This window comes from Topomyia yanbarensis, chromosome 1 (assembly GCF_030247195.1).
Source record: "Topomyia yanbarensis strain Yona2022 chromosome 1, ASM3024719v1, whole genome shotgun sequence".
In the NCBI taxonomy this organism is placed as follows: Eukaryota; Metazoa; Arthropoda; class Insecta; order Diptera; family Culicidae; genus Topomyia; species Topomyia yanbarensis.
In genome coordinates this window covers 73,798,085-73,819,028 of record NC_080670.1, presented here as the reverse complement: position 1 = coordinate 73,819,028, position 20,944 = coordinate 73,798,085, and positions in this window count along the sequence as shown.

The window sequence follows — 20,944 nt, the reverse complement described above, 5'->3', positions numbered from 1 at the left end:
GAATAAGTAGTAAACAGATGCTTGTTGCTGGTAAACCACATTTTGGCTTTACCAGTTAGCAAATTACCAAATGATCTTAACAGTTCTGGTTCGGAAATTTGTTCCTCTGTAGTCCAATCATTAACTTCCCATAAGAAGTCATTTAATCCTATTTCACGATCTTCGCCAGCGTACTTCATGGGCCATTTTACCACTGGAATGGTCTTCACACGATTTGGGAGGGAATTGAAGTGGTAATCTCGAAAAGGATTTAAGCTAGGTATTGTTACTGGCGAAATTTCTACGAAAGTCCATACCGAGTATATCTGCTGTGGGTGGTTCCACCCTTGAATAACTAACTCTCGAATATGGTGGATTAGGGGTACGGTTTTCATATGGGTTCTGTGAAAAAGGTGTAGGGGACTGTGATTGAATATTAAGGTTGACATTTTGTGTAGAAGGGATTTCATATGGGTTCGGGTAAATAGAAGAAGACTCTGAGTGAAACGGGTTTAGGGGGATTTGATAATGCGGATTGGAATAATGTATGAATTCATTTGGGTCTGACCACTGCGAAGATACAGGATGAAGGTTGGGAAGGTCATGCGACAATGGAATATTCGTGGCATCTGTTCGGTACGATGTATATACTGGTGGATCGTTGATAGTATCGTACCTAATGTAACCTGTGGATCGAACAACGTTCGTCACATCACTAAGCGACGCCATATGCGGTCGCCCTGTATAAACACCACTTGTTAAATTCGCTGGCTCATTTTCTCGTAATGTATCAAAACGCACTTGTCGTGGACTTGATGGACACGAGATGACACTTGATAACGGGGAGTCGACCATATGGGTGGTAATGGTCCCCACGTCGCATACGAAACCGTTGTTGCACTTGTCACTACTGTTGAATGCGAAGCTGACACCAACGTCTGCCCGATGGCTAAATTACTTATGCCTATTATTGATTCTACATCTTGATTAAACTGTATGTTGGAACAGGTATTACTCTGATTTGTAATGAAGTTCGGAATATTACTTAAGGGCTGAGGTAGAACTGCAGACACCTCATTCACTAACGATGGTTCTGTTAAAGCACTAGAAATGGTAGGCACCTCAGATACATATGAAATTAAATCAGCTGCATTATTATTATTTTGCGCTTGTGCGGCGAGACTTGTCGCTCCTTCCATACTGGGAAAAGAAGGTGTAGCAGGAGGTGGAGGAATTCTCTCTCCAGCTTCTAAATATTCTAAATAGGTTTGAATAACTTTAGAAAAAATCCAATTTGCATCATTTGCCCACTCTCGTGTTCCAAAAGTTTTCCTGAATAATTTTAGTCGATTGTATAAATGCCGTAATCCTGTCTTGGACCTATCTTTTGCTAAATCATCCGACCCCACCTCATTCCAAACTCTTTCCAATCTACTGCGACAGATGAGAATTTCTGTCCTCGGGTCTCTTTTGTACACGTAAACTCGCCTTAAACCCTCTATTTCTTCCCGAAGCGATTTTTTTAATTTTCGGCGATTTACACTCATACCACGATCTTTATCTTTCAGCTGGTTTCTAATTTCCAACTCGAAAAAAAGCTCTTCTTCTGTAAGAAAAGTTAATGACATTTGCTCTAGATACGCTTTGTCTAAATTCGCCATAGCCTTGCAATCTCAAACTATATAACAGAATGTACAAAATCGTCCTCGCGTGTCGCCCTAATCTGCACAATTAACAAGCTGAAAGTGTGGATCGAATGATCAAAATATGACTCGACCGAACGATGAAGGACAAAAGAACACGGAATCGATACAATTTCTGTGTGTGTTATATGAAGCAACATGCGGTCAAATTTCACTCTATGGCTATTTACTATACTCGATTCTATCGATCAAGGGCACCGCATGAAAAATTGTCACAACCAATATCAAATGGAGCAGTTAGGAATAAAAAAGTGTTTGAACTGAGAGTTGATTTTTTTCTCGATCTAATTTTTATTCGTCAAACATCTTTCAAAACTTCCCCCACGTGCAATGATAAAAAATTAGCTCTCGATAAAATCGCTAGCCAATTACTTTCGCTGGATCGCCAGAATGTAAGTTAGGGTTCGCTTACCTATGAGCATGCAGACTCACCTTTGACTCTCTCGAAGGCTGCCTAAACTAGCTCTTTAGAGAGGTTAACTGCCATTGGACGTGGACCGCTATTCTCTCCGAGCACGCAATCACGCTCGGGCACTCACGGTACTCTTCTTCGGTGAATTCCGGGGTGGCTTGGGGGACGGGTTCACTATTCGCACCACGGCCACAGTGGTGTTTTTGACGGCCACACCACGATTTTCCGACACTCGCGAGGTCATCAACGGACGGTGGGTTCGGTTAAGGTGGCACTATTTCACACGCGCGCGCACACAAAGTTAAATCCGAGCTCGGGATGGTGGAATTACGAGGGAACACTTTTTTTCTTGATCCGTGTCCGATACTGAACGATTCCCCGGTCACTATATGTCGATTTCACCGTGAGCTTGATCGCAGGGATGGCGTTAGATGGCTTTTTTCACTAAGAGGAACTCGATTTGATACGTGGCTTCGATTTTCTGGACTCACTTGACGATAATTTACCAGTACGTGTTGCTTGATCAAAAGGTGAAGCCAAAGAGAGCGAATCTATCCCGCAAGCTGATCTCGAGCCCCCAATATGATCAACTGCCATCATTGTTGGCGTTTTGTGTTTTCCGGCTTTGGTAACCGAAGATCGCACTCGTGAGGTTTGGTGACGGTTGGATTTTTAATGGACGGTTAATTTAATTACAATTCTAGACCTAACTCCTATCAAACAAATTCAAATACAAATTTATATTTTTTTATTTATTAATTTTAATTATGGGACAGGGTTACATGTTACACTTCCGAGACAATTTGAAGAGTTTTGATACTCACATTGCTAGAATATTATTAAAAGTTACAAATCATACCCTAGTACAGGAGCATTACCCCGGAAAATCCGGATTACCAAGCACCAGATCCATTCATCCGGTTCAATTTTACAAATCAAAAAGTGGACGAGTTCCTGAATCTAGAAAATCTAAAAGTGTCCAAATCTGATAAAGGAAGCCATAGTTATGAGCATTTCAGTTTGTGGGTACCCGGGTACCCACGTTGGCCTGTTAAAGGTATTTTTTTTTTGTTGGACACATAACAGTTAACTATTATCCAGCATTATTTCGCAAGTAGCATCATGTCCATCAAAGTGTTTTTGGAACGTATTTTAGCCTTTGACATAAAAAAGTGGTGCAATCGCTCCCACCTTTTTTAAATTGAAATGGAAAACATGCACAATAATACTTTTTTTATTTTTGACATTTAACCATGGTTGTGGCATATACATTTTTCGCTCAAATGTCGAGCTTCGTTTCTTTAATAAAACTAAACATTGCTTTGTCTCTGTTATCGCCGTTTGCTAAGATTCCCGTAGCTAATTTTTATTTATTTATTTATTTATTTATTCGATCTTCGGCAGATACCGTACAGATTAAGTGTAAATGACTTTTTTTATTCGATTCGTTTATTTGATTAGGCACATTTGCCTTAGCTTAAAGGTGCCAATTTTATTTTGTTTTACATATTAAATTACTCAAAAGTAGGGGATTACATATTGATTTTTTTTTAAATGAAACTATGGATAAAATCTCCATCCAGCTATCCTTTACAAGGGGGTAATATAACTAACTAGGAATAACTAGAGGGCGAGATTGTATTTTGAAAAGATTCGTGGGGATTAATTAGAGTTATTTTTATGTGGTAGTAGATAGGGGGGATAGGAGGTTATACTTCTGGGTGTAAAAGTCAGAGGAGGGTGGGCGAGGATGACAACGGGGGAAAAATATTAACTTTCAGTTGCAGGCATCGGGACATCAACGGCATAGATTACAGACTCGAGTGGCCTTCATCAGGAAGAATTATGTACTGGAACGCTGGGTGATCCTCCTCGAGTCGGCAGGGGTTCCTCCAGATGAATTCGTAGTACGGCTCAGATTGTAACAAACGACTAGCTCAATCGGGTTTTATTTCACCCAGGGTCGGCTTTCACACTGCTCAAGGGAGGACTCACAACCTTGACTTACCTGATAGCACTTCTGACGAAAGAAACAGATCGACATTTAAGACAGACATAAGGCTCAGTGAAAAAGTTATACAAAACAAGAGAAATACATTTTAACTTATATATATTTAATAGTCTTACATGACGAACACCGGTGCTGCCATCCGAAACTGTTGGGGCCCTTGTTGCTTCGTGATGCTGAGGGTGAGAGGCTGGAGAGAGTACTGGAACATTCTGTTGCTACTTGATGTGGATAGAGCGCGGAATGACGAGGTCCGCTAGAAGTGATTAACGGTTGCTCTATCCACGGTGCTCGCAGACGCCGGGGGAACTCATCGGTATAGGTGCCAGTCCCGAACCTCATAAACGTCCGTTCCCGCACTCAGCGAAAGCGTGTGGCACGGCGATATCGTATGTCTCACCGGTCACCAGCACCGCCTTTGACGACTAGGTGTTCTCTTCGTTGCTGACACGGACCGGCCAGATTAACTTCGGTCGTCAGCAGAAGTATCAATCGTTGGATCCTTATCAGCGATCGGACGTGCAGATGTGACGTAACACACGTGGTGGTGCAGGACAGTCCTGATAACCTCCTTCGAACCGCGCTGTCTGCAAAGCTGGCTCTGGCTTCGAAGGAACGGAGACTTACTTCCCACACACAAATTTTCACCACAGTCCTTAACGTCCTTGTCAAGATTTTCCACCGGTATCTCACGATTCTTACTTTAACTCCCGGTACCGACTGTCTACGTCCGTCTCTTAACGCAGGCTTCCAACGACTCCTCGATTCCATCACTTCTCCTCTCCTTCTTTCCTCTCCTTCTCCCCACTACTTCTCTCTCTCGCTCTCCCTCCGCCGAATTCGGAAACAGTGGTTCTGCGGTGCAATTAATTTCGCCCGTTCGGCTATGTTTACCTTATTTTCGCCGGTTGGAGATGTTAGTAGTTATGTTTTCAGGGGTGGATGAGTTTATAGCGTTTCTTAAATCCTAGATATTTAATTAATACTTTTATGTTAGTATACAAAAATTTCCTAAATCTAGTAACAAATATGATGAGCCCTAATGATGAAAAATTACTATACAAAAATTAATGAAAGATAACAACATTATAAATTATTTAATTAAACTAACAAAATATGACTGCTATAAATGTGGATCTGAGACATTGTTTAGGTGTCAACGGTAACAATTATCCCTCCGCCAGGGAAAAAATTGCGAAAGAACCCTGTAGGGGTTACTCGACAATTTTTCATAACTAAACTATGAATAATGAAGGATCCTGTCCAACCGAACAATTCAAGTGGGGTAATAGTTTGGATCGTCTCTACTTATAATCTTCCGTTGGAAACGCACACCATAATTGACAAGCTATCCCTTTGCTCCCCGCCCGTAAGCCATATCTGTCTTCTCCTTTGTTAAGAGTATGAGAAACATAAGTTTTCTTCTCATTTACTCTAACTATTCACTACACCTTAATCTAACTTAAACTTTTCTTTATTTATTATTATAACCTACACGCATACACTCTATCTCAACCAATCGGGTACCCTACGCTTCCATTCAAACACTATTTGCTCGCATACTCATTCATACTATTCTATGGAACTATCTTTATCTAATTTAGTTTTACCACCAGGAAATCCTTTCTTCTCTGGGAGGTTTAGTGAGGCAAGTGTCTGCCTCAGCTATAGTATTTGTTTACATCAACCAGCTGGATTTATTATGTTAACTACTTAATGTCTTTTCACCTGAAAGAATTAAGTATCTCGTAATAATCTGCGAATTAGGGAGTAAAATAACCTTCACTATTGGGATTTCCTTTTTTAGGAAATTCAATTTAAACTGTCATTTGGAACCACCCTAATTCAGGCGATTGTGCGAATAAGAGATGTGAGTCAAAATACTCGTTATCCATTTTTATTCGAACACACAACAGGCTATCGGGCGAAAAGGAAACGTCAAATTGATTCTGTTGTGTGCAATCGAAAGTCGCAAAAAAAATATGGGCCAACGGAGATTTCTCGTGGACACCGCGGATTGCCAGAAGCCGTCACGCTTTCGAAAAATACCCGGCAGAGTTTCGAGGCTCACACTACGATCAGAAGGACGCCTGCATATCGCACAGATAAGTATTTTTCCTACACATAGTCGTTGCAACGAGCAACTCTAACCTACTTTTTGTTTTCTTTTTTTTCTTTTTAGGTTTTCTATGATAAACAGAGTTTACCAAACCAATTATCTATCAGGAATAGCAACATTTTGCGAATCGGTCAGCAAGGAGCCAATAAAATGCGCTGGTGTAATCTTCCTAATTCCGAAATTCTGTAGTGGGATTCACGATAGGATTGGACGATATACAGAAACGAGAATCCAGATTATCCTGGTTTAAGATGAGCGGCTGGCCAAATTCCCAAAGATTTGCCATCCAAATCTGTTAGCTCGTATGACGAGGAACCTTTCTTTGCTTTTACGTGCGCTGGCAGATATTGTGGACCATATTTTGCGTTATAGTTTTCTATCGCACTGGACAGTTTCATGTTTCGTCTATAAACTAACTGCCCGACGTCGAACGATTTGCTGTAGGTTCTATGACGAAGGTTGTATCGCTTTTGCCCTTCTTTGTGCGCTACTTCCAGCTTTTGCGCGTATTTGGCCAAATAGCTTTTTCTGTTGAGCGACTCGTCCGTCGGGTGTCAGATCCTGATGTGAATAGGGTCGGTGATCTGATCCTGCCCAGAACATTTCGTACCCATGAGTAGTGAAATAGGGCGTAAGAGTTGTAGCAGTATGAATTGACGAATTCAAAATCGTCTCGATTTCTGAAAGCCTTGTGTCCCAAAGTTTCTGATCGCCTTTGATATAGGACCTTATCGCTGCATTGACTGTTCTATTTACGCGCTCGACAGGATTTGCCTGCGAGTGGTATCTAGAATTCAGCCAATGCCGCACCTCAAACCTTTCCAGAAGATTTTTGAACTCTCTGGATAAGAAACAAGAGGCGTTGTCTGTTATTACAACTTCCGGAATTGAATTTCGGAAGAACCACTGGTCTCGGAGATTCATACAAAGGGACACACTGTCGATTTTTCTGAACGGGATTAACATGATCCATTTACTGAACAAATCGACGATGGAAAGAATGTATTGATTTAGCTTCTTACTTCGAGGCAATGGCCCAATGAAGTCTAGAGCTATTATTTGCCAGGGGTGTGTGGTAAGTCTCTGATCTCCCAATGGAGGTGCCATTGCTATGTTTGGGGCTTTAGTCTCCTTACAGGTGGTGCATTTATTTATATGCTCACGAACTTCAATTGTCATACGAGGCCAGTAGTAACGCTGTCGTATTCGAGCTAAAGTTTTGTCCACTCCCAGATGCATAGCTTCATCATGACACCAGTACATTATAGCTCGACGTTCCTCTGGACCCGGAACCAGTTTCCAGTCATAGCGATCATCATGAAGTTGATCTGGGCTGGAAACATACTTATAAAGTTGTCCATCTCGAACCTTAAAATCAACATAATCGTCAGGGTTCTGTTGTACTTTTTCGATCAGGTCGTCATACCATGAGGAGGTTTGTTCGATTGTCAAGCCAGCTACACTCCTTGATAATGCGTCTGGCACAATATTATCTTTTCCTCTTCGGTGCAAAATGGTCATGTGATGTTGTTGAAGGGACAAGCACCACCGACTGCACCGTGAGGCAGTTTTCCATTTAGTGGTCATAATGTGGGTTAACGCCGAAGAATCGGTCACCAAAGTAAAGTGTGACCCTTCAACATATCCCCTGAAGGCCTCAATAGCCAAAAGGGCAGCCAACGCCTCTTTCTCACAGGCGTGATAATTGCGTTGGGGAGTAGTCAACTTATGTGAAAAGTATGCAATGACTTTCTCCTGTCCATCTACTACTTGTGTCAGTACACCAGCAACTGCGACGTCACTGGCATCTGTCTGAATGACAATTTCCCTCGAAAAGTCTGGGCACACCAGAATAGGGGCTGAAATTAACTTTTCCTTTATCATATTGAAGGCCTTTTCCGCATCATCATTCCAGGACAAAGTTTTGGCTTTGGTTTTAAGCAAGTCCGTCAGATGAGAGGTGGTCCCACTAAAGTCCTCAATGAAACGGCGATAGTAATTGGCCATCCCTAGGAACCGACGCAATTTTGTAACGGTGATCGGTCTTTCGTATTCGACGATCGCTCGCACTTTGTCGGGGTTCGCACGAAGGCCATCTGTTGAAAGTAGGTACCCTAGAAATGGCAGCTCGCTAACACCGAATCTCGACTTCTCAATGTTGATGGACAGGTTGGCCTCCGCAAGGCGCTTTGCAACTTCTCGTAGCAACCGAATGTGATCCTCGAACGTCTCCGATACGATGACGATATCGTCAAGATATACAAAGACGTTCGGTTCCAATTCACCATGTCCCAATACGCGGTCCATCAAACGGGATAGCGTTGCTGGACTATTCACCAGTCCAAACGGTAACCTGGTGAATTGGAACATTCCTTTGCCCTGGACACTGAATGCTGTATATCGCCGGGAACCTTTTTCCAGAGGAATCTGCAAGAAGGCCTCGGATAGGTCTATGGTGCTTAGGTATCTAGCTTTGGGAAGTTGGCCTAGTATGCGGCCAGGATGGGGCAAGGGGTAGGCATCGCGGACAGTCCGCTCGTTGATTTTACGGGCGTCTAAACAGAGACGAATTTTTCCTGTGGGTTTGATGACTGGCACCACATTTGACGACCAGTCCGAGTGAGCTCGTTCGATTATTTCCACTCTAAGCATCCTGTCTAACTCTTCTCCTACTTTCTGTCGCACCTTCGGAGATAGAGTATATGGATACTGGCGTGCTGGAGGTTTACCTTTCCATGCCTCCGTAATTTTGATTCGATGCTCTGTCAACGGGGTTATTGACAAATTGAGCGGATCAGCTACTTTGAACAGGCATTTAACTGCTTTTAATTGCGTTTTTTCTCCTTCCGTCAACACGCTCTCTTCGCGTGATACACGGGGTAACTCTTCTTCGTACGTTAGTGCGCAGTTTAACACGGTAGGCCAAATTTGGTATTTGTCCCAAAAGTCCATTCCTAGGATACAATCCACGGAAAGTTCTTTGACTACCAATGTGGGTATGATTTTAATCTTCCCCTGGAAATTGAAGGGGATGTATAATTGCCCGAGGATTTCGAGTTCAGTTCCACTGGCTGTACGAACCGAAATCGGTTGAGACGGTGGTTTCATTTGTTTGTTATTAAACTTAAGAAAAACTTTCTCGTTGATCAGGGTAAGTTGACTGCCAGAGTCTAACAGTCCCTTTGAGCGGATCCCATAAATTTTTATGTCGGCGTAAGGCCGGTTGTCCTTTAGTTTGGACAAAGAGATCGTTAGAGCCTGGGGAGAATCAACTGCATACAAATCTTCTGAGACCGGTTCCCAGAAGTCGGAAGAAAGACTTCCCGCAGAGTCCTTATTTACGCAGAGGGGGCTGACGGTCGGCGAATTTCGATCGTCTGCAGTCCGTTTTTTCGACAATACGGACAATTTTGGGTTTCAAATCCCTTAAACCCACACACAAGGCACATAAAACCTTTAAAATTCCTACACTGTTCTACAGTGTGGTTAGTTTGTCGGCAATAAAGGCATTCATAACTTCTTGGTGGACGATGGGATTCGATCCGGGTTTCTAAAGTTCTGGTTGGTTTTGAAGGACCTTCCTTAGGGTCACTGGACATGCCAGGCCTAGACTTAATTTGTGTTTGCTCAGTGGGCGCCTTGGAATCCTGTTGGCGGAATTCCTTTTTATTGAAATTTCCATCTTTCTGTTTGTTAGAACCATTTCCTTGGTTCGAGGGTTTGTATGGTGGCTTGTTGTCGTTACAATTTCTATTATCGGCTCGGCTGTGTTTATTTTCCGATATGGCATTTGTGCTCTTTTCGGAACCAAAAAGCTTGGAATATAGGGAGAAATTGGAAGCGTCAATGACATGACCTGCTTCTAATAATTCCGGTAAATTTGCTATAAGCTTCCAGAGAAGGGCTTTTTTATAGTCCATTCTCATGTTCCTCTTTAGAACATCCAGCTTTTCTGCGTCACTCATGGTTGAGATCATGGAACGGAACATGCTCTCCATGTCATAGTAGAAGTCCTGAAAAGTTTCGTTACGCTGTTGCCTACGCTGATAGATCCTGGTGCGTACGAGGGAATCTAACTCTGGGTGTACAAATGTCTTACGAAGTTCATAAACAAGATGTCCCCAGTTTCCCAACCGCCCTGCAGACCGCATCGACATGTACCAGTTGAGGGCTGGTCCTGTGAAAAGATGTAGTGCAGAATCGAACAGTTCAGCCTCTGAGGTGTGTTCAGATAAAGCTAACTGTGAAATAAGGACCAGAAATTCATTCAATTTAAGGCCCTGGTCAGTACCAGCGTATTTATCGATTTTCCATTTCGATACTGGCAAGGATTTATGGTTGAAATTACCTCTCTGGCTGGGTTCAAACAGCATATCAGATGGAACCGTTGCTTGATACTGCTCGTGGTCCGAAAAGCGCGGTATTTCGCGCGGAGGGTGAATTCCTGCCAAGCTAGGTGTAGGACGTAGGTTGTTAAGGTAGTCATTAGGTGTTTGATAACTTGACCAGTTCGAGACTTGTGCTAGGTACCTTGTGTTGAGAGTTCTCTCGTACCAAGGTCCTGGGTAAGGGAGCGTCCCTGGAACTGTCGTTCCAGAGGTGTAAATTGGTGCATTGATTACGGGAGTTGGGTGACGCAGGGTTGTAACCTGGGTGAAGAGATTTTGAGGATTAGAGCTCACGGTAGTGGTTATACGAGGGTAATTATTTGCTGTGGTAAGGGACGTTGCGGCACCAATTATCGGTGTCGACAAGAGAATCGACGGTGCTGATGCAACCGCTGTCGAACCTTTCGGAATCGTACCAGTGTTGGTAGATTGTGGCAAAACAGGGTTACTCAACAACTCTTTATCATATGGTGTGTATGGAGTACGAGGATTCCCGAGCTGATTGGTTTGAATATGGGTCTCTTTAAATCTTCGTAGTAGGTAGATTTCGTGTTCCAGTGAGATGACGGCATCTCTTATGTTTTTAGAATCAACCCTGTCGGAGCTAAGTAATCCTAATCTGCTTAGTGAACCAAGGATATCTAAGTCATCTTGAGAAACGTTGTTTTGCTGAGTATCTGGTATCTGCTGGGGAACCAAAGCTGTCGTTACTTCTGGTAATGGGGTTTCTGTGGTCGGTGGAGGTACCGTTGGAGTTAAATTGAACAAATCTCCCAACCCTCCCATATCAGGCCCTTGGAATTGTCGTTTTCCGTAGAAATGTCTATTCAAATATAGCAAAATCTTATCCTGAGTTCTATCTAAATCACGTATTGCGTCTTCTTCTACATAATTTTTCAGTAACAATATTCGATTTCCTAGATGCAGTAAGGATGACTGACATCTAGGCGGCAAATCTTTAGGACACTGCTTTATGGTGTCTTCAATATCCAACAATTTGGTCTCACATACTCTCATCTCTTCACTAAGATCACGTTTCAGAATTTTCATATTTTGAGTATCTTCTTCTTTTTCTTGCTTCAGTCTTTCCCTCAACGATCGACGTTTCCTAGACATCGTATCATTCTGAAGGATAGGTACCTCCCTGATCTCAAGTTCGAAGTCTAATTCGTCTTCGTTCAGATGGTCTACCCTAATGTCATAGAAGTGTTTACTTAAATCACACTCACGCAACTCAAAGGTCAGAGATGGAAGCTCTGCCATTTTGACACCAACGCCCTGGTTATGTTCTACAAACGTTTCTTGATATTTTTGGCTAGAGTGAACTGGCTTTCGTACGGACTATTGATTTCAGTTTGGTGTCTATGGGTGCGTTTCAAACGGTAACAATATCGAACACTTCCTACAAATGTTGATCACACAAACTTTGCTTTACCACAGAACATTGAACGGTTTGAAAGGAAACATCACAAAGTTCACGATACACTTTAGGCGCTATCGTGAGTCTCCCGGAGCAGGTGGAAAAAATGTTCTCAGACACAGAGTCTGAGAATATTTTTTTTTTAACGTGGATCGCCAAATGTAACATACGACTAGCTCAATCGGGTTTTATTTCACCCAGGGTCGGCTTTCACACTGCTCAAGGGAGGACTCACAACCTTGACTTACCTGATAGCACTTCTGACGAAAGAAACAGATCGACATTTAAGACAGACATAAGGCTCAGTGAAAAAGTTATACAAAACAAGAGAAATACATTTTAACTTATATATATTTAATAGTCTTACATGACGAACACCGGTGCTGCCATCCGAAACTGTTGGGGCCCTTGTTGCTTCGTGATGCTGAGGGTGAGAGGCTGGAGAGAGTACTGGAACATTCTGTTGCTACTTGATGTGGATAGAGCGCGGAATGACGAGGTCCGCTAGAAGTGATTAACGGTTGCTCTATCCACGGTGCTCGCAGACGCCGGGGGAACTCATCGGTATAGGTGCCAGTCCCGAACCTCATAAACGTCCGTTCCCGCACTTAGCGAAAGCGTGTGGCACGGCGATATCGTATGTCTCACCGGTCACCAGCACCGCCTTTGACGACTAGGTGTTCTCTTCGTTGCTGACACGGACCGGCCAGATTAACTTCGGTCGTCAGCAGAAGTATCAATCGTTGGATCCTTATCAGCGATCGGACGTGCAGATGTGACGTAACACACGTGGTGGTGCAGGACAGTCCTGATAACCTCCTTCGAACCGCGCTGTCTGCAAAGCTGGCTCTGGCTTCGAAGGAACGGTGACTTACTTCCCACACACAAATTTTCACCACAGTCCTTAACGTCCTTGTCAAGATTTTCCACCGGTATCTCACGATTCTTACTTTAACTCCCGGTACCGACTGTCTACGTCCGTCTCTTAACGCAGGCTTCCAACGACTCCTCGATTCCATCACTTCTCCTCTCCTTCTTTCCTCTCCTTCTCCCCACTACTTCTCTCTCTCGCTCTCCCTCCGCCGAATTCAGAAACAGTGGTTCTGCGGTGCAATTAATTTCGCCCGTTCGGCTATGTTTACCTTATTTTCGCCGGTTGGAGATGTTAGTAGTTATGTTTTCAGGGGTGGATGAGTTTATAGCGTTTCTTAAATCCTAGATATTTAATTAATACTTTTATGTTAGTATACAAAAATTTCCTAAAACTAGTAACAAATATGATGAGCCTTAATGATGAAAAATTACTATACAAAAATTAATGAAAGATAACAACATTATAAATTATTTAATTAAACTAACAAAATATGACTGCTATAAATGTGGATCTGAGACATTGTTTAGGTGTCAACGGTAACAAGATGTGGATCAGAAAGACTTCCAGTTGCGCGTGTGATGTTTGCGATGTAGGACCCGTGTTTGTTGGCTCATTCGACAGATATGTTTGGTGTCGCCTTGGAGTCGCATCCAAGGATGCAAAATGCCTACCTTTTCTGCGGCTGTAATTTTTCTGCCTACATTCTCATTTCTCTTTCGACGGTGCTGTCCTTCGCTACTGCAGGACGCCCAGCGCTGTACGGCAGTCTGTAAGCAAAGCAGTAACATGACAAAGAAATACTGCCCCCAGTACAGCCAGCAGACGCGAGCAGTACAGCTTCTTTTTCCTTATTTTACACTTTTTAATATTTTTAATCTATTCAATATTTTCAATCACAAACGTCGAAAATAAATGCGGTTCGTTTACGCCACAACCGGCATTAACGCTTTCGTGTGCGGGCCTCTCCCTTTGACTACGCAGAGAAAAGTGTACAAAGCGAGAGAACAAACTTTACTACGCCACACTCTCACCGAGCAGTCGGAGTACAGCAACAAAACAAAAATGTATTCTACTGCTCTACGGAAAAATGTACTCGGTTTGGCTACCGTTCTGGCAAGAGCTGTAGTGATGCGTCGCTGTAGCGGGCTGTACGGCTAGTGCAAATGTAAATATACCGAAAAAATGTAGTTTACTAGTACCTTTGGCATCCCTGGTCGCATCAAACCTTCGTAGGTGTATGGTACAGGCGCAAGAGAGCATTTCTGAGAATAACAACAAAAAGAAAAAAAGGCTGTTAAATCTGTATATTGATGGTTTTTAGGGAAGTGTATACGAGGGACATATATAGGAGATCGCGGCTTGCCATAACATCTCGAACCGGGACGTTGGATGGTGTTCCTCAGGTCAGAAGGGTGTCCATTAGCGGAGACCTGGCGGAACTGTACTCGGTGCACGCCCAGTGCTCGATGTCGTGATAGCCGGCGCCACAAGCGCAGATACCACTATCCAAGAGCCCAATACGCCGGAGATGTGCATCCAGCGTGTAATGGTTTACCATAAGTCGGGACATCACACAAATGAAGTCACGACCCACATCCATCCCCTTGAACCAAGGTTTCGTCGACACCTTAGGGACTATCGAATATAGCCACCTTCCTAGTTGACCATTGCTCCACGAAGTTTGCCAACTTTTGAGGGTTCTCTGATGAGTAATATCGAAAAATTCGTTGAAGCAAATTGGTCTTTCATAAACGTCACCTTCTATGGCACTCAACTTAGCTAACTCCGCCTTCTCATTGCCCGGAATGGAGCAGTGAGAAGGGACCCACACCAAGGTAAACTGGAAAGATTTGGCTGATAAAGCACTCAGCAGCTCCCGTATTTTTCATAAAAATACGAGTGGACACTTCGAGGTTTGATCCGTCAGAGCATTCGACTTCTCGGAATTTATTACAAAAAATGTTTGGAGCCACTTGGTGGCGTATATGGTCCGGAATTCCACAAATCTCATCTTTCATGGATGTGTCGAAGAAAACAGTAGATTCAGAAGTATTTATGAAATGCACACGGTTGGGAGTGTAAAAAGAAGGATTAATATTCTGCGCCATGAAGTCAAAGTATAGGGACACGAAACAGGTCTGATAATTGAACTTGACAAGCCTTTCAAAATTTTCAATCACCTCCGGGTTCAAGATAACGCATCGAACGAGCAATCGATAGTAGAGTTCCCAAAATCGATTTTTCGGCGGGAGAACGCATGACAGGACTTCGAGAGTCATCGTATAGGATACTGAATTCTTTCGAGTTTAACGAAATGTATGTTCGCAGCGGAGCGAAAGAAGAAGCATCCGTATTCCATTACCGACAGTATCGTTGTTTGATACAACCTAATTAGGTCTCCGGTTATTGTACGAAGAAAGATTCTGTTTCAGATACCAGACCCCTAAATATTTTACTGTGAAGACCTGAGCGATAGTTTGACACATTAATAGAAGCTGTAGTTGTGCTGGTTCACGCTTCCTAGAAACAAACTAGCTGGGTTTTCTCCGTGGAGAATTCGATACCCAGTTTAATAGCCCTAGCAGACGAATTGTCCAAGGTATTTTGTAATGGTTCTTGAGGATCGACAGCTTGGGGCCCGTTACAGAAACCACACCATCGTCTGTCAGTTGTCTTAGAGTGCAGGAATTGGCAAAACATTCATCAGTGTCATGTATTCTGTTTGTTGATTTTTCTCAGTGAAATTAAAAACGATACCAGTTTTCTTCGTCGTTACGTAACGTTTCGGCCTACTATGCTTCAGCCATCGTCGGACGCCTACAAACATTTTTATTCACATTAAATTACAATAATTCACAAATGATTACAAAGCTTTCACAACACATTACAAATTAACATTCAAACTCACATGAATTCACTCCAAACATACTCCATTCATACACATCTTCTGCCGACTGACGAACGATTGTGTTATGTTTCTTGAAAATTTTCGCCAATTTTTCGCTGAGGCCCGGGACATACGGAACTGACGCGTACGTCACTTCCGTTGTTTTGTCTTTTCTTTTTTTTTTGGAAAAGACAAAACAACGGAAGTGACGTACGCGTCAGTTCCGTATGGCCCGGGCCTCAGCGAAAAATTGGCGAAAATTTTCAAGGAACATAACACAAGACTTGCGTTTAAGCCGAGAGATAAAATTAAAAATCGAATTTTTACCAAGCTGAAGGACCCGATTCCACCAGGAAAACAGAAGAACGTAGTGTACTCGATTCCCTGTGGTACAGATGATGGTAAGGTATACATTGGACAAACGGGGAGGAAACTGGAAACGAGAGTAGCGGAACACAAAAATGACGCAAAGAAGAATGATGCCAGAACGGGACTGTCACAACACACACTACAAGACGGACACATCTTCGACATCGCTAATACGCAGATACTTGAGCGAATAGAAAACCAGGAGAGCAGAACGACGGCCGAAATGTTTCATATCAAAATGCTGGGGGAAGACAAAACCGTAAACCTCCAGAGAGAATGTGGAACGTTCTGTACAACGTACGACAGGCTGGTAACCAAGCTTCGACAGTGTGTGAATAGCGAGGAAAGCAGACAGCCGAACAGGACAAATCGTTCGTCAGTCGGCAGAAGATGTGTATGAATGGAGTGTGTTTGGAGTGAATTCATGTGAGTTTGAATGTTAATTTGTAATGTGTTGTGAAAGCTTTGTAATCATTTGTGAATTATTGTAATTTAATGTGAATATTTTTTCGAAATAAATGTTTGTAGGCGTCCGACGATGGCTGAAGCATAGTAGGCCGAAACGTTACGTAACGACGAAGAAAACTGGTATCGTTTTTAATTTCACCGAGAAAAATCAACAAACAGAATACATAACAATTTCGCGGTGACAAATAAACCCTAAATTCATCAGTGTCGTTGACATAGAAATTGTATAACAGAAGGCTCAGACATGAGCCCTGGGGAAGGCCCATATAACTAAATCGTGAAGTCGATAAGTCATCATGCGAAAAATGCATGTGCTTTTCTGACAAGAAGTTTCGTAAAAAGTTGTTTAAAGTCGCTGAAAGACCATGCTAGTGCAACTTCTCTGAAAGAATGTTAATAGAAACTGAATCAAAAGCCACCTTCATCCGTCTCCCAACCTTTGAACGGAACGGATCGTTATACTTCACAGTGGTGTTCGGTGTGTATGTTTCAGTGAGTGAAGGTCATCCTTTGTTAGTTCGTTAGCTGCCGTTCAGCCGGTGCCGGTAGTAAATCCAGTACATTGTTTTCGCTGGAGCGGAACAATCGACGTTGTTTGCAGATAAGTTTTGTTTGATTTTTTTTTTCTCGATTGCTTTCTTTCCTTTTCCCTTCTTTTACTCTACCTTGTAATCAAATAATAAGACACATCCCCGTTTATACAACGCTCTGCCCTCGTGCTTAAATGGCCGAGGGCGAAATACCATCTGATGTTATCATGGAAATCCCTGATCCCCCTAACACTCGCATTGCTCCCCGTATAAAGCAGTACCCACAAGGTTCCTCTGGGCCATAGGTAGCATATTTTCGGACCGGAGAGAAACCGGTTAATATATTAAAACTTTCTCGAGATCTGACTGCTAACTACCCGGCCGTAACTCAGATAACACGTGTTCGGGCAAACAAGATACGTGTTCTAGTGAATGATCTCGACCAGGCAAACGCGATTGCTTGCTGTGAGCGCTTTACGCGGGAATTTAAGGCGTACGTGCCTGTTATGGCCGTAGAAATCGATGGGGTAGTGTCCGAACCGGGCCTGAAATGCGAAAAACTGTTAGAGCACGGGGTTGGCTTCTTTAAGGACCCCTCACTTCAACAGATTAAGATCTTGGAATGCAAACAATTGTATACCGCAAACACCGAGGGAGGTAAGACTACTTCGTCTCCATCAGGCTCGCTTCGGGTGACATTCACCGGGTCCTCTCTTCCCAACTACATCCTTCTTGACAAGGTTCGCCTACCTGTTCGTCTGTTTGTACCGCGGGTCATGAGCTGCAGCAATTGCAAGCAGTTGGGCCACACAGCCACACATTGTGGAAATAAGAAACGATGCGGCAAATGCGAAGAAGAGCATGAGGATGATTCTTGCGACAAAGAAACTGAGAAGTGTATTTGCTGCGGTGGCCCCTCGCATGCTCCTAAATCATGCCCTGCGTACAAGCAGCACGGGGATAAAATTAAGCGCTCCCTTAAGGAACGTGGATATTCAAACCGCTGGATATTCGCTTTCGCCAAGAAGATCTGTCCGGACTCTATCACGGTACAGAAAACGTACTTGCCGCGTCTTCTCACAATTCCGCGAACGAAACACCGTTTTCGATGGTGGAGTTCTCACTTGCTCTCTTATCATGCAACAATAACGCCCCAGGGTTAGACAGAATCAAATTCAACTTGCTGAAGAATCTGCCTGACACTGCAAAAACGCGCTTGCTGAACTTATTTAATAAGTTTCTTGAGGGTAACATTGTCCCTCATGACTGGAGGCAAGTGAAAGTCTTCGCCATTCAAAAACCAGAAAAACCAGCCTCCGACCACAACTCGTATCGACCGATTGTGATGCTGTCCTGTATTAGGTTCGTTCGTTGTTCGAGAAAATGATCTTGTTTCGCCTCGAAAATTGGGTTGAAGCATATGGCTTACTGCCAGATACATAATTTGGCTTCCGCAAAGGCAAAGGGACGAACGATTGCCTTGCGTTGCTTTCTACAGAAATCCAAATGGCCTATGCTAACAAAGAGCAGATGACATCAGTCTTCTTGGATATTTTAGGGGGCTTTTGATTTTGATTTTCATTCAATATTCTGTCAGAGAAGCTGCACCAGCATGGTCTTTCACCAATTTTAAATAACTTGCTAAACCTGTTGTCTGAAAAGCACATGCACTTTTCGCATGGAGATTTAACAACATCGCGATTTAGCTACATGGGTCTTCCCTAGGGTTCATGTCTAAGTCCCCTGCTCTACAATTTTGACGTGAATGACATTGACGATTGTGTTGCCAATTCATGCACGCTAAGGCAACTTGCAGACGACGGGGTGGTCTCTGTTACAGGGTCCAAAGCTGCCGACTTGCAAGGACCATTACAATACAAGATACCTTGGACAATTTGTCTGCATGGGCTCTTCAGCTGGGTATCGAGTTCTCTACGGAGAAAACTGAGTTGGTTGTTTTTTCTAGGAAGCGTGAGCCGGCGCAACTCCAGCTTCTATTAATGGGTGTAACGATCAATCAGGTCTTCACATTTAAATATCTCGGGGTCTGGTTCGACTCTAAAAGTACCTGGGGATGTCACATTAGGTATCTGAAACAGAAATGCCAACAAAGGATCAATTTTCTCCGGACAATAACTGGAACATGGTGGGGTGCCCACCCAGGAGACCTGATCAGGTTATACCAAACAACGATATTGTCGGTGATGGAGTACGGGTGTATCTGTTTCCGCTCCGCTGCGAAAATACACTTCATCAAACTGGAGAGAGTCCAGTATCGTTGCTTGCGCATTGCCTTGGGTTGCATGCACTCGACCCATGCGATGAGTCTCGAAGTTCTGGCGGGCGTTCTTCCGCTAATCAATCGATTTTGGGAACTCTCATATCGATTGCTCATCCGATGCGAAATTCTGAACCCGTTGGTGATTGAAAACTTCGGGAGGCTCGTCGAGCTTAATTCTCAAACCCGATTTATGTCCTTGTACTTCGACTACATGGCACAGAGCATTAATCCTGCTTCATATACTCCCAACCGTGTTCGTTTCCTAGATACTTCTGATTTTACTGTATTCTTCGACATATCCATGAAGGAAGAGATTTGTGGAGTCCCGGACCATATACGCCCGCAAGTCATCCCCAATATATTTTATAATAAATTCCGAGAAATCGGCTGTGACAAAATGTTTTACACTGACGGATCCAATCTCGATGGGTCCACTGGCTTCGGTATCTTCAACAGTACTATCACCGCTTCATTCAAGCTCAATGATCCCGATTCAGTTTACGTCGCAGAGTTAGCTGCAATTCAGTACACCCTTGGGATCATCGACACTCTGCCCACAGATCACTACTTCATCATTTCGGACAGCCTCAGCTCTATCGAGGCTCTTCGTGCGGTGAAGCCTAAAAAGCAATTCCCGTATTTTCTGGGGAAGATACGGGAGTCCTTGTGTACGTTATCTGAAAAATCTTATCAGATTACCTTTGTTTGGGTCCTCTCTCATTGCTCTATCCCGAGCAATGTAAAGGCCGACTGATTAGCAAAGGTGGGCGCATTAAATGGTGACATATACGAAAGACCAATCTGCTTCAACGAATTTTTTAGTATTTGTCGTCAGAGGACACTCAACAGCTGGCAAACCTCGTGGAGCAATGGTAAACTTGGACGATGGCTACATTCGATTATCCCAAAGGTATCAACGAAGCCTTGGTTCAGGGGGATGGATGTGGGTCGGGATTTTATTCGTGTAATGTCCCGACTTATGTCCAACCACTACACCTTGGATGCGCATTTCCGGCGTATTGGGCTTGTGGAGAGTAGTCTGTGCGCTTGTGACGAGGGCTATCACGACATCGAGCACGTTGTCTGGGTATGCGCCGGATATTTGGACGTCAGGTCTCAGTTAAAGGATTCCCTTCGGGCCCGAGGTAGACCACCCAATGTCCCAGTCCGAGATATGCTGGCAAATCGTGATTTCCCCTATATGTCCCTTATTTATACTTTCATAAAAACGATAAATATACCAATTTAGCCCCTCTCTTTTTATTTCTCGTTTTTAGAAGTTTTCTCCTGCCGTGTGGAACCGATCAGCTCCAGACTGCCACTATGTAACCGCCGTCGCCTTTACCACTACGGAAACTGAACCGAGAGCGACTCGAGGTCTGATGATTTTTGGAAGGATTCCCCGCGGGTCCGAAGAATATCATCCGCCAATCCGACCTACTAGACTGAGGCGCTAATTGGTTTCGCTGATCTCCCGTTTGTCCGAAAGTTGCAAGTTTTGCTCTT